General features: G+C 43.1%; 1 protein-coding gene across 1 annotated transcript in view; it reads left to right on the top strand.

The window, feature by feature from the left end:
• Positions 1–5834: 5834 nt before the first annotated feature.
• The window catches only part of LOC115105780 (T-box transcription factor TBX2b-like), a 43629-nt gene continuing 31381 nt past the window's right edge, over positions 5835–18082 (top strand). The window contains exon 1 of the mRNA XM_065007433.1: positions 5835–6102. The gene's annotated coding sequence lies outside the window, so the exon portion shown is untranslated. The remainder of the gene's footprint in view (positions 6103–18082) is intronic.

Genomic DNA, 18082 nt, shown 5'->3' with positions numbered 1-18082 from the left:
GTATGGGATGTTAGTGTACAAGCTCTTCACATCAAAAGTGGCCAGCAGGGTGCCCTGTGGTATCCTTCCTAAGCCCTCTATCAATGAGATCATGTGACTAGTGTCTTTGACAAAAGATGAGAGATTCTCAGCCATTGGTTTAATGTGGTAATCCACAAATGTAGAAATGTTGGATGTCACAGTCTGCTACAATGGGTCTACATGGAGGAGGAGACACTTGTTTGCTTAATTTAGCGACTGTATAGAAAGTTGGTATCTTGGAAAATTTCACACATAGAAATTCAACTTCTTTTTTTTCTGTTTTGTCCTGATTCAAAACAGCTTTCCACCGTGGATGAGATATTATGCTGGAATTCTAGGGTAGGGTCACAATTCAGTTTGCGATAGAAGTCACCTTTAGATAGTTGTCGGCGACATTCATTCACATAGTCACATTTGTTTTGAACACAAATTCCTCCTTTGTCATGTTTTTTTTAATGATAATCGAAAGATCTGACTTTAAGTCCTTAAGAGCCATTCTCTCATCTCTACTCAGGTTATCATAGGATTTGTGTTTCTGTTCGTCTTTCAATAAATCACTTACATCATTTTCAACAATCCTACAGAAGGAATCCTACAAAATGCATTGCATTTGGGGGAGGTACAAATGAACTTTCTGCTCTAAATGTTGTTCTCTCAGAGTTCTCAGGTACCTCAGCTGGGTTAATTGCTCCATCTCCTCCTTGACTCAAATAGCAAACACTGTGATGATGCAATACATGTGAGTCATGTTTCTCTAGAGGAAATCCTCACTATTTTAGTGAATTTTAGAGATGGAGAAATCCTTCTGACAGACCTATACATAGAGCCAGAGAGAAGAGGACATCTCATCTGTGGACTGGGATGGACAGGGGGGCTTATGGCCTCCCTTCGATCCCTGAGCCTTGGTTTACGTGTTTACCTTGGCCTGGGCAGAGGCAGATCGATGATCTGCAAAGTGGATTTGTTATTGCCTTGTTTGCCTTGGCAGCCCTTGAGAGTAGCCTGCTGATTGCAGGCCCAGATGTCTACAGTTATGCAGTATGCATTAGAATCCCTCTTCTTTGAACTCCTGCTCTGTGTCTGTCTGCTACCTGTTGCTGTGCCACTGCAGTGGCATCCTCTGGTCAATCCTCTGTCCAAACACTGCTCTGTAACTGTGTCCTCCACCCTCAGCATGCTTTTCCTACACCCACTGTCTTTAGTGCTTACTCCAATCCGGCTGTGTCCATTAGCTCTTCCTGTTGTTTGTTAGGGATCTGGAGGGCTGGGCTGCTGAGGTGCTAGCTGCTCCAGTGTTTGCGTTGACGCTTACACAAGGAAGCGTGTCTGTGGTTTAATCCCTCTAAGGTGCCGTGCCCTGGACCCTCCACTTCCTCCTCATTACCTTCAGCAGCACAGCCACATCTGTGATTTCCATTGCATGGCAGGAAGACTTGAGCACCACTTACCTCTGGTGTAAACAATCACCCTCCACTCAAGCTGCAGTTAAATTGGGTTTTCTCTAGTAGGTCTGTGTGTAGATACCAGTGGGGATGTGCGCATATTAGAGGGGTGATATCCAATGCAGTGATGAGGTCAGGCCTTGCATGGCCCCAGATAGTGGACAAACCACTGCTCAGCCCATAAACCTCTGCTCCGGCCGTCTTCTGAAGTGCCTCTCTTTAACTCTGTATGTGTGGCCAAATGAAAATGGACCCCCTTGACACTTTTACTGCGGGACACGTTTGGGCGGAGTCTTGCTTTCAGTGGGACTGAAATGAGATTGTCCAGGGCTCAGGACTGCTTCTGTCAGCACACATTCACTGTTAACATTGCTTGTCTCAGTCACTCATTATTTTATGTGAACCAATTGACTCTTCACCTCACCTTTCCTCTGGTATGACTTTGATCAGGGAGAATAAGGTAAGACTAAGCCTTTGTAGCAGTGTCAAGTGGATAAAAAGACCTATACTCGTCCTATACTCTCCACTTTTATGGTGTCACACTGGTGACCTCTTCTATGATGCTGCAGGCCCTTTGGCCTGGGTTAGCCCTGAGCTTTGTTTCACCATGCATTCATTTCCTTGTTAAACGGGGATGGTTATTAACCTGAATATGCTGGTTGGTGTTGTGATTGAGTTTGGCGTTTTGGACTAAACTGGATGAGCTGAATGACTGCCCCGGAGGAAGAATAGAATTTGACTGCAATAATATCAGAATCTCAAAAATCCTTTAACTACACATCAGGTTGGTCAAACCCCAGCACTCTTTAGAGTATGTGGACCAATCTTAAACAAAATTACCCCAGTTTTAAGGAGTTTACTCCACTTTGGGTCAGGCAGAGGTAACAAACCATTTCCCTGTCCTTGGCTGACTCGATGAGATTTCCCTATCTAGCCATAATGGTCAGTTTATTATTGTCATCAGCTCTTTGCATAGCAGATGCTCTTAAATATTTATCCACTTATTCATCTGAATATTTTTATTGAAGCAATTGCGCTTAAGTGCTTATCTCAAGGGTTGTGACATGAACTCGAAACCTCCTGTTTACAAGCCTAGATCCAAACCATTTAGCAGCCAAATGGGTTGTTTGTTCTACTGCTCAATGGCACAGTGGATATTATTAAGTCATTCCTGATGCTATTCTTTCTCTATGGATTTAAAGGACTGACCCTTGGGACTCCTCTTTCAAACCCAGTTCCTGATCTCATGCCCTCTAACCCACGGTTAAAAAGGAATCTGTAGACCGTGATTATCATAAAGGGTAAATAGAATACATTACAACCTGCAATCTAAATCCTCTGAGCACAAAGAAAATACACATACAGCAAATTAAGCTACAATATGTTTGTTATTTACATTAACTTTTACATTTGAGTAATTTAGCAGACGCTCTTATCCAGAGTGACTTAGTTAGTGCATTCATCTTAAGATAGTTAGGTGAAACAACCACATATAAAAGTCGTAGTAAGTACATTTTTCCTCAATAAAGAAGTTATCAGCTAGACTTATGTATTTCAACAATTTTTTAATCCTTTACCCAATCGTCAAAAGGCCTTTGCTTTGCAAAAATGCTCCATTGGTATTCAGCCCACACTCATTGCATCAGGCACGGCTCCTACATATCACACAGTGGAACCTGAGAGCTCCATATATGTAATGATGAATTAACTAAGGGTTTCTACTTTCCCTTCACACACACACACACACACACACACACACACACACACACACACACACACACACACACACACACACACACACACACACACACACACACACACACACACACACACACACACACACACACACACACACACACACCTCTATATCATGCAAGGTCCTGCCACACCCCCAGTGGTTTGAAGGGACAGTTGAGTCATCTCATTCCTCATTCCTTGCTGGCAATGAAGTCAGCTCACAAGTCAGTGGTTTTAGGATCCTTGAAAATGTGTTGTGTTTTCTGTTTGGATTAAGGTGAGAGAGAAGGCAGCCGACACACAGCAGCCCTAGGAGCCGTCTAACACGTCCTCTGTCACTGCTAGTGTGTGTCCACCGCTTTTAGTGCTAACACACACACACACACACAGACAAAAGTCCATGCGGATACACATGCAGCTCTCACATATGTGAACACAACCCATCCCCCACCAAAATGAACACACACACACACACCCCACCCAGATCCCAGACTCAGCAGGAGAAGCACTTAAACTATTGACATACGGCCTGCCTCTCGCTGAGCAGGCCAGAGTAGAGCAGGAGAGATAGAGGCGAGGCGGTGGCTGGAGACAGCCTGTTGCCCAGGAGCAGTCTGCAGTCAGGTGCAATCATGTCTCACATCAATCTTATCACTTTCTCATGTGGAGCAGGCTCCATGGAAGACGTCAGCGCATTGATAAATAATGCTAGTTGACAAGGCCAAGGGAAGGGTGTGCGTGTGTGTGTGTACGCGCGCGTGTGCATGCATTCATTGCCCACATATCTCGACTGAAGACCAGCTGAGGTCTGGGTTTTTCAGGCTTTTTTCACTGCTGCTGTCTTTGGAGGACTTGAGATAAATAGCAGGCAGCACATCCTAACTCACTTAAAAATAGGGCACAGGAATCATGGTCGTCATTACTGCATGTCTGCTTCCCCCACCCCTTTCTCTTTATCTCAATCTCTTTCAGTCACATACTCTCTCTCTCTCTCTCGCTCTCACACACACACACACAAACACACAAATTAGATCATGCATCATGAGCTCGATGCCCTTGGATCATCCTCACACTCAATGTTCCACAATAATGTGCAGTTTAGCGTTCGGCAGCAACATGTTAGTGGTGTGTGAGAGTGACCGTAAACATGACATGTACAGTGAACACAAATAAAGAATACAAGGCTACAGATCATACCAAACATTACATTGAGTAAAATAATGCTGTAGGTTGAAAAGTGTATGAAAGTTTGGGAACAGTATACAGTTTTTCATAATCACTTTGGCATTAATTTCAGAACTGTGTGGTCATTTTTCCAAGCTCTCGACACAAAACTCAAAACAGCCATCACTTGTAACACAGGCTGTCAAATGTTCAAAACATTTCATTGTGCATTCATATCTTTAAAGAAACCTTGCACTTGCAGAATCATTGGTTCAAATAACTAATTTATCATTAAATACCATAGGAACGTTCATTTCCATCACCCACACACAAGATACCAATAGTTTCACTGTGTAGTTGTTTGTACAATCATTAAATATTGTAGTACAAAATATGTGACACATGTTTCATTATGCTACTACACGTAAATACGTCACTGTAAAAGGACTAGTAGAGAGAATACTACAGACACAGTGGAATCATTGAACAAAATCTGAAATTTATTGATGAAATACAATAACATCACAACATAGGTTTCTTTGAATCAAAGCAAAAATAATTAGCTACAAAAAAAAGAAAAAAACTACAGTAAAACATCAACTGCAGTGTTCCTCACCTGGCTTACTGTAAAAAGCAAAACAAAGGATTGATTACTGTACTTCTATATTTCCCTCAACTCTGTCTTGTGGATTTGGCCATAGGTTCTCATCCACATCACAATGGATGTTTTCATTAGCCAAACATCTTGGGAAGAATCTTCAGGCGAATCCGGGCCTGACACTGGTCTGCCGTGATGTCATTGCATACGTCATCCATGGCCTGAAAAAGGTCGGCGTGTTTGTGAGGGCGCCTGTTACGCACGCCTCTATGAAGAGGGAACGCGACACCCTGCTACAACTAAACTCTCTGTGAAGCGAAAAAGGTATGGACTGTAGGTGCGAGTAAGGATGACAACAGACAGAATGTGGTACCGTTTACAAGGACTTTATTCCTTTACACGGTAATATGGGGAAAAGGGGCTGGACGGAACCAAAGCAAAGAAAGTAAATCTCAAAACCTCCCCCTCTCCTATCTTACCTGCCTACCCACTACTTACCTAATTTAGCACCACCTGGTGCCCTAACCAAAATACAGGGGGTGGTCCGCCCAGGTCTTACCTAGTGTGCCTAGACAGCGAATATGCTACGGGTATATGTATGCCCGCGGGCCTCTTGCCTAAGCACTCCCAAGGTGCCTTCCCCTTCTCCCCCTGGGAACAAATGAAACAGAATATTAAACAATTTTCAAACAAACGACATCAAATAAGCTCTATCTGAGCAACAAACTCACAAAATATACCAACTCTCAGCAAAATCAACCTCTAGCAAAATCAACCTCTAGCAAAATCTCTCAGAAAATCTCTCTACAAAAAGCACTCTCTAATGACCTCCCAGCAAATCTCTCTACAAAAAGCACTCTCTCTTGAACAGAACACTGGCTTTTTCTATAGCTTCTGAAGGAATGTGTAATTGGAGACAGCTGCGTCTTGACGAGGGGGCGGGGTCAGCTCTCCAATTAGCCCTGGAGTCGACCAATCAGCTGTTTGAAGGATTTCCGGAAGCCATTTCCTGAAATAAACACATGCACAAACACAAACTACAACACATAAACTGGGGAACGTAACAGCGCCTATCATATACCTTCCACCTCCATGAGGAGAGAAATTCCTCAATCGGGTTAAGGAAAAGAGAGTATGGAGGTAAGTACAGGGTGGTAAATTGCGGTTGGGCCTGAAACCAGGCTTGCACCATTCTGAGCATGGTGGAAGCATGCCATTATCCCACACAATGGCATAGGTCATGCCATCATCTCTACAGAGCTGATTTAGCTCATCAAGGAAGGTTACATTCGAACTGCGAATCATGTGGCTGCCTGCAACTCAATATATAGAGTATATAGAGTAGAGAGCTTTAGATGTTGTTCGAACAAACATTAGAACAGGCAAGATGAGTAATCTAAGCAACTTTGACCTTGGTATGATTGTTGATGCCACACATGGTGATTCCAGCATCTCAGAAACAGCTGCCTTCCTGGGATTTTTACGCACTACAGTCTCCAGAGTTTACAGAGAATGGTGCGATAAACAAAACACATTCAGTGAGCGGCGGTTCTGTGGGCAAAAACACCTTGTTAAGGAGAGAGGTCAGAGGAGAATGTCCAGACTCATTCAAGCTAACAGAAACGCCACAAATGCTCAAATAACAGCTGTTTAAAACAGTGGTGTGCAGAAGGGCATCTCTTAACGTACAACACCATGAATAATTCAGGCTGTTGTGGAGGCAAAAGGGGGTCCTACCCAGTACTAGATATAGGTGTACCTAATAAAGTTGCCAGTGAGTGTACAGTAATGTCAAATCTGAAAACATGGTCTGGAAAAGTGGTACATGGGACCATAGAAACTGTCTGATAAAGAATGATGATGAAATATTACAGCCATATATCATGTAGTCCAATTGGTTCATGTTCCACAGTAATTGGTGTCAATGGATCTTGTTATCCTGAAACTTTCATGATCTAAACATGGAATATTGTTAGTCAGTTTTCATAAAACTATGCATTAAGAGTAATGCAACAGTTACTTATCATTTTGAGCAGTTGTATCAATTGATAGTTAGATCATTGTAATGAATTGAATAGACAGTTATCTCAGATGTAATGTGTGAATTGTATTTTGAAATAGTAATCTTCTGATGTTATGTTGTGTCATTTTGAACAGGTGATTTTAGTTCAATGAACAAATGATCTTAACTTTATGTGTATTGTAGCCAAGCAATTGGGAAAAATGTGCATTTTGATCATTGGTTGTGAGATTCGTGTCTAGAGTTTTGAAAAATGTTATCAAGGTTATTCCGAAATGAGTGCCCAAGTGATTGTAAAAACTGTAATACAGCTCTGTTGGACTTTACAGTATGCTGTCTCTCATCACATACTGTACAGTGGGGATGTGTAATAGTGTTATGAGAGGGTAGTGTGAACATGGAGAGCTCAGGGGAGTGGAGGTGAAAGGGGCTGGTCATCAATCGCCTGATGTGGACTGTCTGACCCAGGCAGCCAGGGGTCCGATCGAGTTTCCCTCTGAAACTCAGGTCTGATGAATGGAACCAACAGGGAGGGGCACCCTGATTAATGACTCCAGCAACGCTCTCGCCCCTACACCCCTGCACCTCTACTCCCCTACCGTTTACACCCTATACCACACTCCTTAATATTCTGTGCAGTACATCACTGACACTAGCCTCTATTTACAATGCAACTAGCCAACAACAGTGTCATGTTTTCACTTTTCTTTACGTGTATGTATTTCTTTTTGCATCTCTGTGATCCGCTCTGTCTCTCTCTACGAGACGTCATTGATAAGTGGTGCAGAGCATGCCGGAGCCCTACTGCCTGCCAGTAAAGTAGCTTTAAAGCACATTTACATGTCAGCATAAACAGAGCGTTGCTTCATTTAGTCTGCTTGTAACACAAGCCTGTTCGGAATCCATTAGGTCCCCTGACATCTAGGTGTACCCCCAACTTCCTCTCAGCCTGCTGCCTCATTCATTATTCATTGTAAACCACAATATTCTGTTTATATAAAGCCCACCCATTACACTCATAATGTGACTCTCAGAACGCATCCTCGGGGGTACCAGAGTCTGGAGAGCTCATTTGTTTAACTCGGCTCCTGGAAGCCTTCCAGGCAACACTCTCGCAGCTGTGTGGTAGTTGGGTGGTTTGAGCTAGGTGTAAAAGAAGCACTCAGGGAGCCTGGTGCTCAGGCTATACTGTACTGTATGACCAGGGCCCAGGAAGGGAGAATACCCAAGCCTTACACACCATCGCAATGTGAGAGATGACAGCTGAACGCACACCAGAATGTGAACCCAGCAAGGCATGGACGTGTGTGTGTGTGTGTCTGTGTGTGTGTGTGTGTAGGAAGGAGGCTCCCTTCATCCAGATGTCATGGGCATGTCAGTGGTTTGTCAGTGAGCACACCCTTTGGCGTCTGCTCTTTGTCAAGGTTATTTTAACCCTTCAGTCTCCACCAGTGCCCATGTTGAATCCATTACTGATGCTGTCAGTCCATTTCAGACAGCAGTGCCATTAAAGACTCTGGGAGAAAAGAATCATGAGAGAAAGTCCAGGCAGAGCAGACTGGATTGGAACTGAAAAAGACCCCATTCATTTCCCACACTGTTTTTCTCTATTGACTGTACTCTGAGTACAAAGGAATGCACTGATCGTACCAACTGCTTTGAATCGTTAGATACATCACAACTTTGGGATCATTTGTCCTTGCTGTGGCTGTGTGTCGTAGGACCTACTGTAGATTGGACCGTGAGTCTCCTTTATGGTGACTACTTCACAGTGCCACGCTAGCCAATGCATTATCCCTAAGAAAAGTAGTGAAAGACTCTCGAGCTCCCAATCTGGACACAACCCTGTCTGTCCACACAGGTAGAGTTTGGCTATCAGACCATTAATCAGAGCAGAGGCACATTAGCAGCTTAGTAGATAACACTCAAGGCTTACACATAGCACTGCTACCCACTCACTACTGCTCCTTCTCACTCCCTCTTACTGTATGTCTTATCAGCCTACTTTGCAGATAATGGCATATACAGTACTGCGTCTCTGGTCTTACTAGTTATTATGTACTAATCTATGATATTATCCATCTAGATATTTGTAGAAATCATATCTTGTTTTCGACAGTCCCCCATCCTGTCAGTACGGTTATCAGGGTTACTGTAAGTGATGTTTCTCAATGTCATCTAAAGTTGAGCATGTCTGAGATCCTAGTCACCACTGCTACACACAGCGAGATGCCCTGAGGCATGGAAGCAGGCTTATTTGGCTATGAAAGGTCCCCTCAGCTCTACAATAAAACACAGAGGAACAGTGTTGAAAGTGCCACACACAGCAGACGCTGAAGGCGCTCTTTATGCTCTCTTAGGTTTAAAGCCAATTGAAAGATTTTACCCTCTTTCTTTCTCCTCAGATGCTCCAGATATGACTTTTAGAGAGGCAGGGGAGGGAAGAAAGAGAGGAGCTGAGGCAGAGCTCCATTGTGTGTGAGAGAGTCAAATCCCTCAGAAGGCTGCTATTGATAGGATTACTAACACTCCCGGAGCCCAGGGTGAAAATGGGGTTGGGAGGGAGGGAGGGAAGAGAGAGAAAAGGTAAATGATTTAACCGCCGACACTCTAGCTAATATAATAAAAGTGAGGTAGTTCCCTGGGCATGAGGAGGAGGGAAGACACTCCTGGAGTCACCTATCATGTGGTGGAGGTTGATCCTGGGGGCTTACATCCACATTAACACTCACACATCGCAGCTAAGAACTTGTGGCAGCCATTCGAGCTGCAGAGGTGGGCGGCGTTACTCTTGTCTGCAGGGCTGTCAGTGTTCTGGTCTCTGAGGGGGGCACTGATGGGCCGCCAGGGGACTCTGTGCCAACGCTGGGCTTCTTTTAGGAACTGGGGGTGTGGGGAGAGAAGGGGAGGATTGTTGTGAGGCTTACAGGGAATAGTGTCAGGTTTGGACTTTAAGAGGTTGTAAGAGCAGGGCATAGATAGCTGAAAGCTAGGGCATAGATCAGAGGGGAAGAAAGGTAGAGGGCACTACTTATCTGACTCCTTCAGTAAATAGGGCTTTACAACACCATTCTGTGATTAGCTACTGTCGGCCCTATTCAATCAAACCTGTTAACCTCAAATTCCTTCACTGGTTTTGAATGAACGTGGCCTAGTGGGCTTTCGTGGCCAGAGACTGACATTTCAGTGTGGTTATGCTAATAGCAGTGCAGTGCGGTAAAGTACTTAAGTAAAAATACTTTAAAGTACAACTTAAGCAGTTTTTGGGGTATCTGTACTTTACTATTTTTATTTTTGACAACTTTTACTTTTACTTCACTACATTCCGAAAGAAAATAATGTACTTTTTACTCCATACATTTCCCTGACACCCAAAAGTACTCTTAACATTTTTACAGGAAAATTGTCCAATTCACACACTTATCAAGAGAACATCCCTGGTCATCCCTACTGCCTCTGATCTGGCAGACTCACTAAACACAAATGCTTTGTTTGTAAATTATGTCTAGGTGTTGTAGTGTGCCCCTGGCCAATTGTCAATAAAACATTTAAATAGAAATCGTGCATCTGGTTTGCTTAATATAAGGAATAGGAAATCATTTGTACTTTTACTTTTTCATTTGATACGTAAGTACATTTTAGCAATTCCATTTACTTTTGATACTTAAGTATATTTAAAACCAAATACTTTTAGACTTTTACTCAAGCAGTATTTTACTGGGTGACTTTTACTTTTACTTGAGTCATTTTCTATTAAGGTATCTTTAGTTTTACTCAAGTATGACAATCGAGTACTTTTTCCTAAACTGTGGCAGTGTATGTGGTCCTGTATGCCTCAGTTGGTAGAACATGGCGCTGGCACTGCCAGGGTTGTGAGTTTGATTCCAAGGGTCACCCATTTGTAATAATGTATGTATAAAGGACATGCATATTTATTTTTCCCTCCAACACTCTGCTCTATAAAATCTATAAGGAAATGTCACTGCTGTGAGATACGTAAGCAGGCATTTGCCAACAGCTGCCTTAGATATAATCTCTCACTCCTTTATTTTCACAGTGAAGAAAATCACAGTTGTATTTTCTAATTATGTATTTCCACTCTGTCTACCGTATTCCATATATCCCTTTGCTGCTTGGTGGAGATTCCCATGTTTAAGAGAGGGAGAACATGAATTCTGGCAGAGGCTAGTCATAGAAGAGCCTGTCTGCGCTCTATGGGCTCTCTCACTCTCTTTTCTCCTCTCTTCTCTCTCTTTTTCTCTGTCTTTCTCTCAGGAGACACATGGTTATTTAATCGTGCCATTTTAAAAGCTGGGTGTGAAGGGAGTGGAATGTGGTGCATGGCTGGCTGTCAGACAGACTGAGGGAGGGAGGAGAGTAGATGGCCTGGGTCCGGAGGATGAACTCCTGACCTTGACATCCAGATAGACTGCTGCCCCTTCTTTATCACACTTCCCCTGGACTGGACCCTAGACCTTAAAATAACTGCAGCAGACAAAGTGTGTGTATGTACAGACAGAGCGATCCGCAGCCACACTTTGGGCTGTTCACACTGTCTGTCCGACTCCGCCACCAAGAGCTGCCACGCCAATGACAGGTCCAGAAGGTGGAAAGGATAGCTCTAGCCTCTCAATGAGGTGTGGGAAATCAAACTCTCCCTTTATCTCACCTTTGATGATCTAAATGTAATATTACAAATATTTTAAGAATGAGATGCTTACAGTGCCCCTTGACACATTTTGTTGTGTTACAGACTGAATTCAAAATGGATAAAAAAAATTAAAAAATTGTCTCACCCATCAACACTCAATATCCCATACTGACAAAGTGAAAACATGTTTTTCAACATTTTTGCAAATGTATTGAAAATGAAATACAGGAATAACTCATTTACATACATATTCTCACCCCTTTGCTATGACACTTCAAATTGCTCAGATGCATCCAATTGCCTTTGATCATCCTTGATATGCCAGTACAACTTGTGGCCAATTCAATTGTTTGGACATGATTTAGAAAGAAACACACCTGTCTATATAAGGTCCTGCAGTTTACAGTGCATATCAGAGAGTTGCACACATGCAGCTGGCTGAGTGTGGTAGCACGTGCCTGTAGTCCAAGTCACTGGGAGGCTGAGGTCGGTCTTAGTCTATTGAGAAGTGGGTCGAGGTTATGTATCATATCAAAGAATGTAATGTAGGTAGGCTGTGAATGGCATCACATGATTTGTGAGAGGAAGGTGAGCCGGTGCTGTTTGAGCTGATCAATTAGATAAACGAGAAGCAGGTAAATTATGTAAGTACAGGTTACGTTAGAGTGTAGACTATTGAGATATGGGTCGAAGTTACTTTAGAGTTTCAGAATGTTGAGATGTGGGTAGAGGTTATGTTAATTCTTATGGGCAGGTGGGACGCTAGCATCCCACCTGGCCAACATCCGGTGAAATTGCAGAGCGACATATTCAAAATACAGAAATAGTCAAATTAAACATTCATAAAAAGAGAAGCGTCATACATTGTCTTAAAGATGAACTTCTTGTTTTAATCAAGCCGCTGTGTCAGATTTCAAAAAGGCTTTACGGCGAAAGCATACCATGAGATTATCTGAGGACAGCGCCCCTCTTACAAAAGCATACAAACATTTTACAACCAAGTAAAGGAATTACAAAAGTCAGAAAAAGCGATAAAATTAATCACTTACCTTTGATGATCTTCATATGGTTGCAGTCACAAGAGTCCCTGTTACACAATAAATGTTTGTTTTCTTCGATAGAGTCCCTCTTTATGCCCCAAAAACTTTTGTTGGCACGTTTTGTTCAGTAATCCACTGGCTCAAAGGTGGTCACGACATGCAGACGAATACATCCTAATAGTACCGGTGAAGTTCATCGAAACATGTCAAACGATGTTTATAATTAATCCTCAGGTTGTCTATTGTCTAAATAATCGATAATATTTTGTCCTGGCATTTTCAGAATACAAGCCTGAAACAATGTCTAAAGACTGTTGACATATAGTGTAAGCCATAAGAACTGCAATCTGGGTCCTAACCATTTAGATACTGTATAGGCATTCAATAGAAAAGTACCCACATCAAAAATATCCCACTTCCTGGATGGATTTTCCTCTGGTTTTTGCCTGCCATATCAGTTCTGTTATACTCACAGACATTATTTTGTGTTTTCTATCCAATACTACCATGCATGTGCATATCCGAGCTTCTGGGCCTGATTAACAGGCAGTTTACATTGGGCACCTCATTCATCCAAAATGTAAAATACTGCCCACTAACCAAGAGAGGTTAAGAGTTTAGACTATTGAGATTTAAGGAGTGGTCACATTAGAATTTAGACTAGTATTTCATCATGTAATGTAGATAGACCGTGAATGGCCTCACACACCAGTACAGTAGGTGGCGGTCTATGCATCTAAAAGATGGATGTGATCCACCAACCAAATCCCCAAAAAGAAGAAGAGCATGTCAGAGAAGAAACAATACCATGAAGTCCAAGGAACTGTCCGTAGATCTCTGAGATATATTGTAATTGTGATGAGACATATATCTGGGGAAGGGTATTAAACAAAGGGTATACAAGTTTCCAAGAGCATAGTGTTCTTCATCATTGGGAAATGTAAAAAATATGGAACTACCCAGACTCTGCCTACAGCTGGCCATCCGACCAAACTGAGCAACCGGGCAAGAAGGACTTTGGTCAGGGAGATGACCAAGAACCCAAAGACCACTCTGACAGAACCACGGCGTTCCTTTGCTGAGATGGGAGAACCTGCCAGAAGGACTACGGTCTCTACAGGACCACCAATCTGGGCTTTATGGGAGAGTGGCCAGAAGAAAGCCACTCCTGAGGAAAAGGCACTTGACAGCACACCTAGAATTTGCTAAAAGGCACATGGGGGACTCTGAGGGCAAAAGGCAAAAGATGCTGTGCTCTGATGAGACAAAAATGTACTCTTTGGCCTGAATGCAAAGCGCTACAGTATGTGTGGAGAAAACCAGGCACAACTCATCACCTGTCTAACACCATTCCTACCGTGAAGCATGGTGGCAGCATCATGCTATGAGATGCTTTTCAGTGGCAGGGACTAGGAGACTGGTAAGGATAGAGGGAACAATGAATGGAGGCATATCCTTGATGAGAATCTGCTTCTGAGTGGAAACGACTTTAGACTGGGGCTAAGATTTACATTACAACAGGACCACAAGCATACAGCCAAATAAACGCTGGAATAATTTCAGAACAAAAATGTGAAATTCGTTGAGTGGCCCAGCCAAATCCCTGAATTAAATCCTATTGAAAATCTGTGGAAAGACTTGAAGATTGCTATACACTGCCACTCCCCATCTAATTTAACAAAATTTGGAATAAGTCATGGGTTATGAATACATTCTGATGGTACTGTAGAGAGATGTTTATACATAACTGTTTTTGTTGTATTTTCACACTCCTCAAGAAACCTACCCACCAGCTCTTTGATGGTAAATATGTTAGCCTGGGAACAGACCCATCCTTTGAGGAGTCAATAACAGACATGCTCAGACAGCTTTTATGAAGTGGTAAAAAGTTATCTGCTGTGTGTGAGTCTGCCCGGACTGGCTGAGTGTTCAGCCAGTAGATAGTGGTCGTCTCTCCGTATCAGCAGCGCTATGCAGCGACTGCCTGCTCCCCACTCTCGCATGTATATTAGCAGCTGTCAGAGGGGCCAATGTGTGGCTGAGCCAGGCCAGGGAGCCCCGGAGACAAGTGCAGATAGCCAGGGGCCCCGACATCAAAGGGCTCCATCCCTGCCCTGTGATAACCCAGCGGCGTTTGGTGTGTGAGATATCTGTTCAGCAAGGGCACTGCACTCCTCTGTTCTGTCTATCTCTATGGTCCTATCTGTAATCACAGAAACTATACAACTTCCTCTGATCCTTCTCTCCTTAGTAGCTTTTATCCTGCTCCTCTTCCAGGAAATGAGCAAATACATGACCAGAAGTACGTGGATACCTGCACGTCGAACATCTCATTCCAAAATGATGGGCATTAATATGGAGTTGATCCCCCCTTTTCTGCTATAACAGCTTACACTCTTCTGGAAAGGCTTTCCACTAGATGTTGGAACATTGCTCCAGGGGCTTGAGTCCATTCAGCTACAAGAGCATTAGTGAGGTTCGGGCACTGATGTTGGGCGATTAGGACTGGCTCGCAGTCGGCATTCCAATTCATCCCAAAGGTGATCGATGGGGTTAAGGTCAGGACTCTGTGCAGGCCAGTCAAGGTCTTTCACACGGATCTTGAGAAACCATTTCTGTATGGACCTCGCTTTTTGCACGGGGACATTGTCATACTGAAACAGGAAAGGGCCTTCTCCAAACTGTTGCCACAAAGTTGGAAGCACAGAATTGTCTAGAATCTCATTGTTTGCTGTAGCACTAAGATTTCCCTTAACTGGAACTAAGGGACCTAGGCCTGACCAGACCATTATTCCTCCTACACCAAACTTTACAGTTGGCACTATGCATTGGGTCAGGTAGTGTTGTCCTGGCATCCGCCAAACCGATATTAGTCCGACAGACTGCCTTATGGTGAAGCGTGATTCATCACTCCAGAGAACGCGTTTCCGCTGCTCCAGAGTTCAATGGCAGCGAGCTTTACACAACTCCAGCCGACGCTTGGCATTGGGCATGGTAAACTTAGGCTTGTGTGCGGCTGCCAGGCCATGGAAACCCATTTCATGAAGCGCCTGACGAACAGTTCTTGTGCTTACTTTGCTTCCAGTATGGAACTCGGTAGTGAGTTTTGCAACCGAGGACAGACGATTTTTACGTGCTAAGCGCTTCAGCACTCGGCAGTCCAGTTCTATGAACTTGTATGGCCTAACACTTCGCGGCTGAGCCGATGTTGCTCCGAGACGTTTCCCCTTCACAGCACTTAGAGTTGACCGGGGAAGCTCTAGCAGGGCAGAAATTTGACGAACTTTGCCACGTTGAAAGTCATTGAGCTCTTCAGAAAGGCCATTCTACTGCCAATGTTTATCTATAGATATTGCACAACTGTGTGCTTGATTTGACATACCTGTCAGCAACGGGTGGGGCTGAAATAGCCAAATCCACTCATTTGAAGGGGTGTCCACATACTTTTGTATATATAGTGCATTTTACATTGTCAAACATAGTTGGAGATTACAAGTTTAGTATTTTATTTCATTTATTTAATTTGTTATTATCTCAGTGATAATATGCATATAATTTTAAGTCAATGTCAATATATATTTTTTTGTAATGTTCACAGTCTCTAAATATTTGATTTACTGCTGTCACTCAAGTGTCCGTGGCAGTCATAATGTTATCAGTTGGAAATACATGGTTGCCCTCATAACCCATTAACTGGGGTTAATCTGTAGTGTTGTCCTCAGTTCACCTCATTGCGTCTACATTTCCTCAGTGTGGTCACATGTAGTCCATGGTCCACTCATACCTCCGAAATGTCTCAAGATATTTATAAATCACTGTCAGCAATGCCTTATTTGATGGATTTACACCTTCCTGCACTGAACAAAAAAATAAACGCAACATGTAAAGTGTTGGCCCCATGTTTCATGAGCTGAAATAAAATATCCCAGAAGTTTTCCATATGCACGAAAAGCTTATTTCTCTCAAATGTCATGCACAATCCCTTTTCGCAAGAATTTCTCTTTTGACAAGATAATCCATCCACCTGACAGGATGTGCAGTTTTGTGCAGTTTTGTCACACAACACAATGCCACAGATGTCTCAAGTTTTGAGGGAGCAGGCAATTGGCATGCTGACTGCTGGAATGGCCAACAGAGCTGTTGCCAGAAAATGTCATGTTAATTTCCCTACCATAAACCCTCTCCAACATCGATTTACAGAATTTGGCAGTATGTCCAACCGGCCTCCCAACCACAGACCACATTTAACCTCACCAGCTCAGGACCTCCACATCTGGCTTTTTCACCAGAGGGATCGTCTGAGACCAGACACCTGGACAGCTAATGAAACTGTGGGTTTGCACAACCCAATAATATCTGCAAAAGCTGTCAGAAACCGTCTCAGGGAAGCTCATCTGCGTGCTCGTCATCCTCACCAGGGTCTTGACCTGACTCTAGTTCAGCAGTGGAAAAATGCTCACCTTCGATGGCCACTGGCACATTGGAGTAGTGTGTTCTTCACGGATGAATCCTGGTTTCAACTATACCGGGCAGATGGCAGTATGGTGTCATGTGGGTGAGAGGTTTGCTGATGTCAAGGTTGTTAACAGAGTGCCCCATGGGGTGTTGGAGTTATGGTATGTGCAGGCATAAGCTACGAACAATGAACACAATTGAATTTTATCGATGGAAATTTGAATGCACGGAGATATCGTGGTGAGATCCTAAGGCCCATTGTCATGCCATTCATCTGTCGCCATCATCTCATGCACAGCCCAATGTCTCAAGGATCTGTACACAATTCCTGGAAGCTGAAAATGTCCCAGTTCTTCCATAGCCTGCATACTCACCAGATATTTCACCCATTGAGCATGTTTGGATTGACATGTTTGACAGTGTGTTCCAGTTCGCACAGCCATTGATCAACTCTATGTGAAGGAGATGTGTTGTGCTGCAAGAGGCATATGGTGGTCACACCGGATACGGACTGTTTTTATGATCCACGCCCCTACCTTTTTTTTAAGGTATCTGGGACCACAGATGTGAAATCTATAGATTAGGGCCTAATTTATTTCAATTGACTGATTTCCTTATATGAAGTTGAAATTTTTGCATGCTACGTTTATATATTTTTTATATATTTTGTCTTGCCCATTCACCCTCTGAATGGCACACTCACACAATCTATGTCTCAATTGTCTCAAGGCTTAAAAATCCTTCTATAACCTGTCTCCTCTTCTTCATCTACACTGATTGAAGTGGATTTAACACTTATATGTAATAGTTCTTAATGTTTTGTATGCTCAGTATATATTGCTAATGTGTCTTAACATCATAACTCTTGATTTATTCTACAATGTTTGCAAAAAGGAATCACACATAGTGTTTCTACAGTGTCCGTTTGTCAAGTGCACCCTATAAAGTATGTCT

Source organism: Oncorhynchus nerka, linkage group LG22, assembly GCF_034236695.1.
Source record: "Oncorhynchus nerka isolate Pitt River linkage group LG22, Oner_Uvic_2.0, whole genome shotgun sequence".
Taxonomy (NCBI): Eukaryota; Metazoa; Chordata; class Actinopteri; order Salmoniformes; family Salmonidae; genus Oncorhynchus; species Oncorhynchus nerka.
The sequence above is the reverse complement of the archived record's forward strand: the minus strand, read 5'-3'. Positions and strand labels throughout refer to the sequence as shown.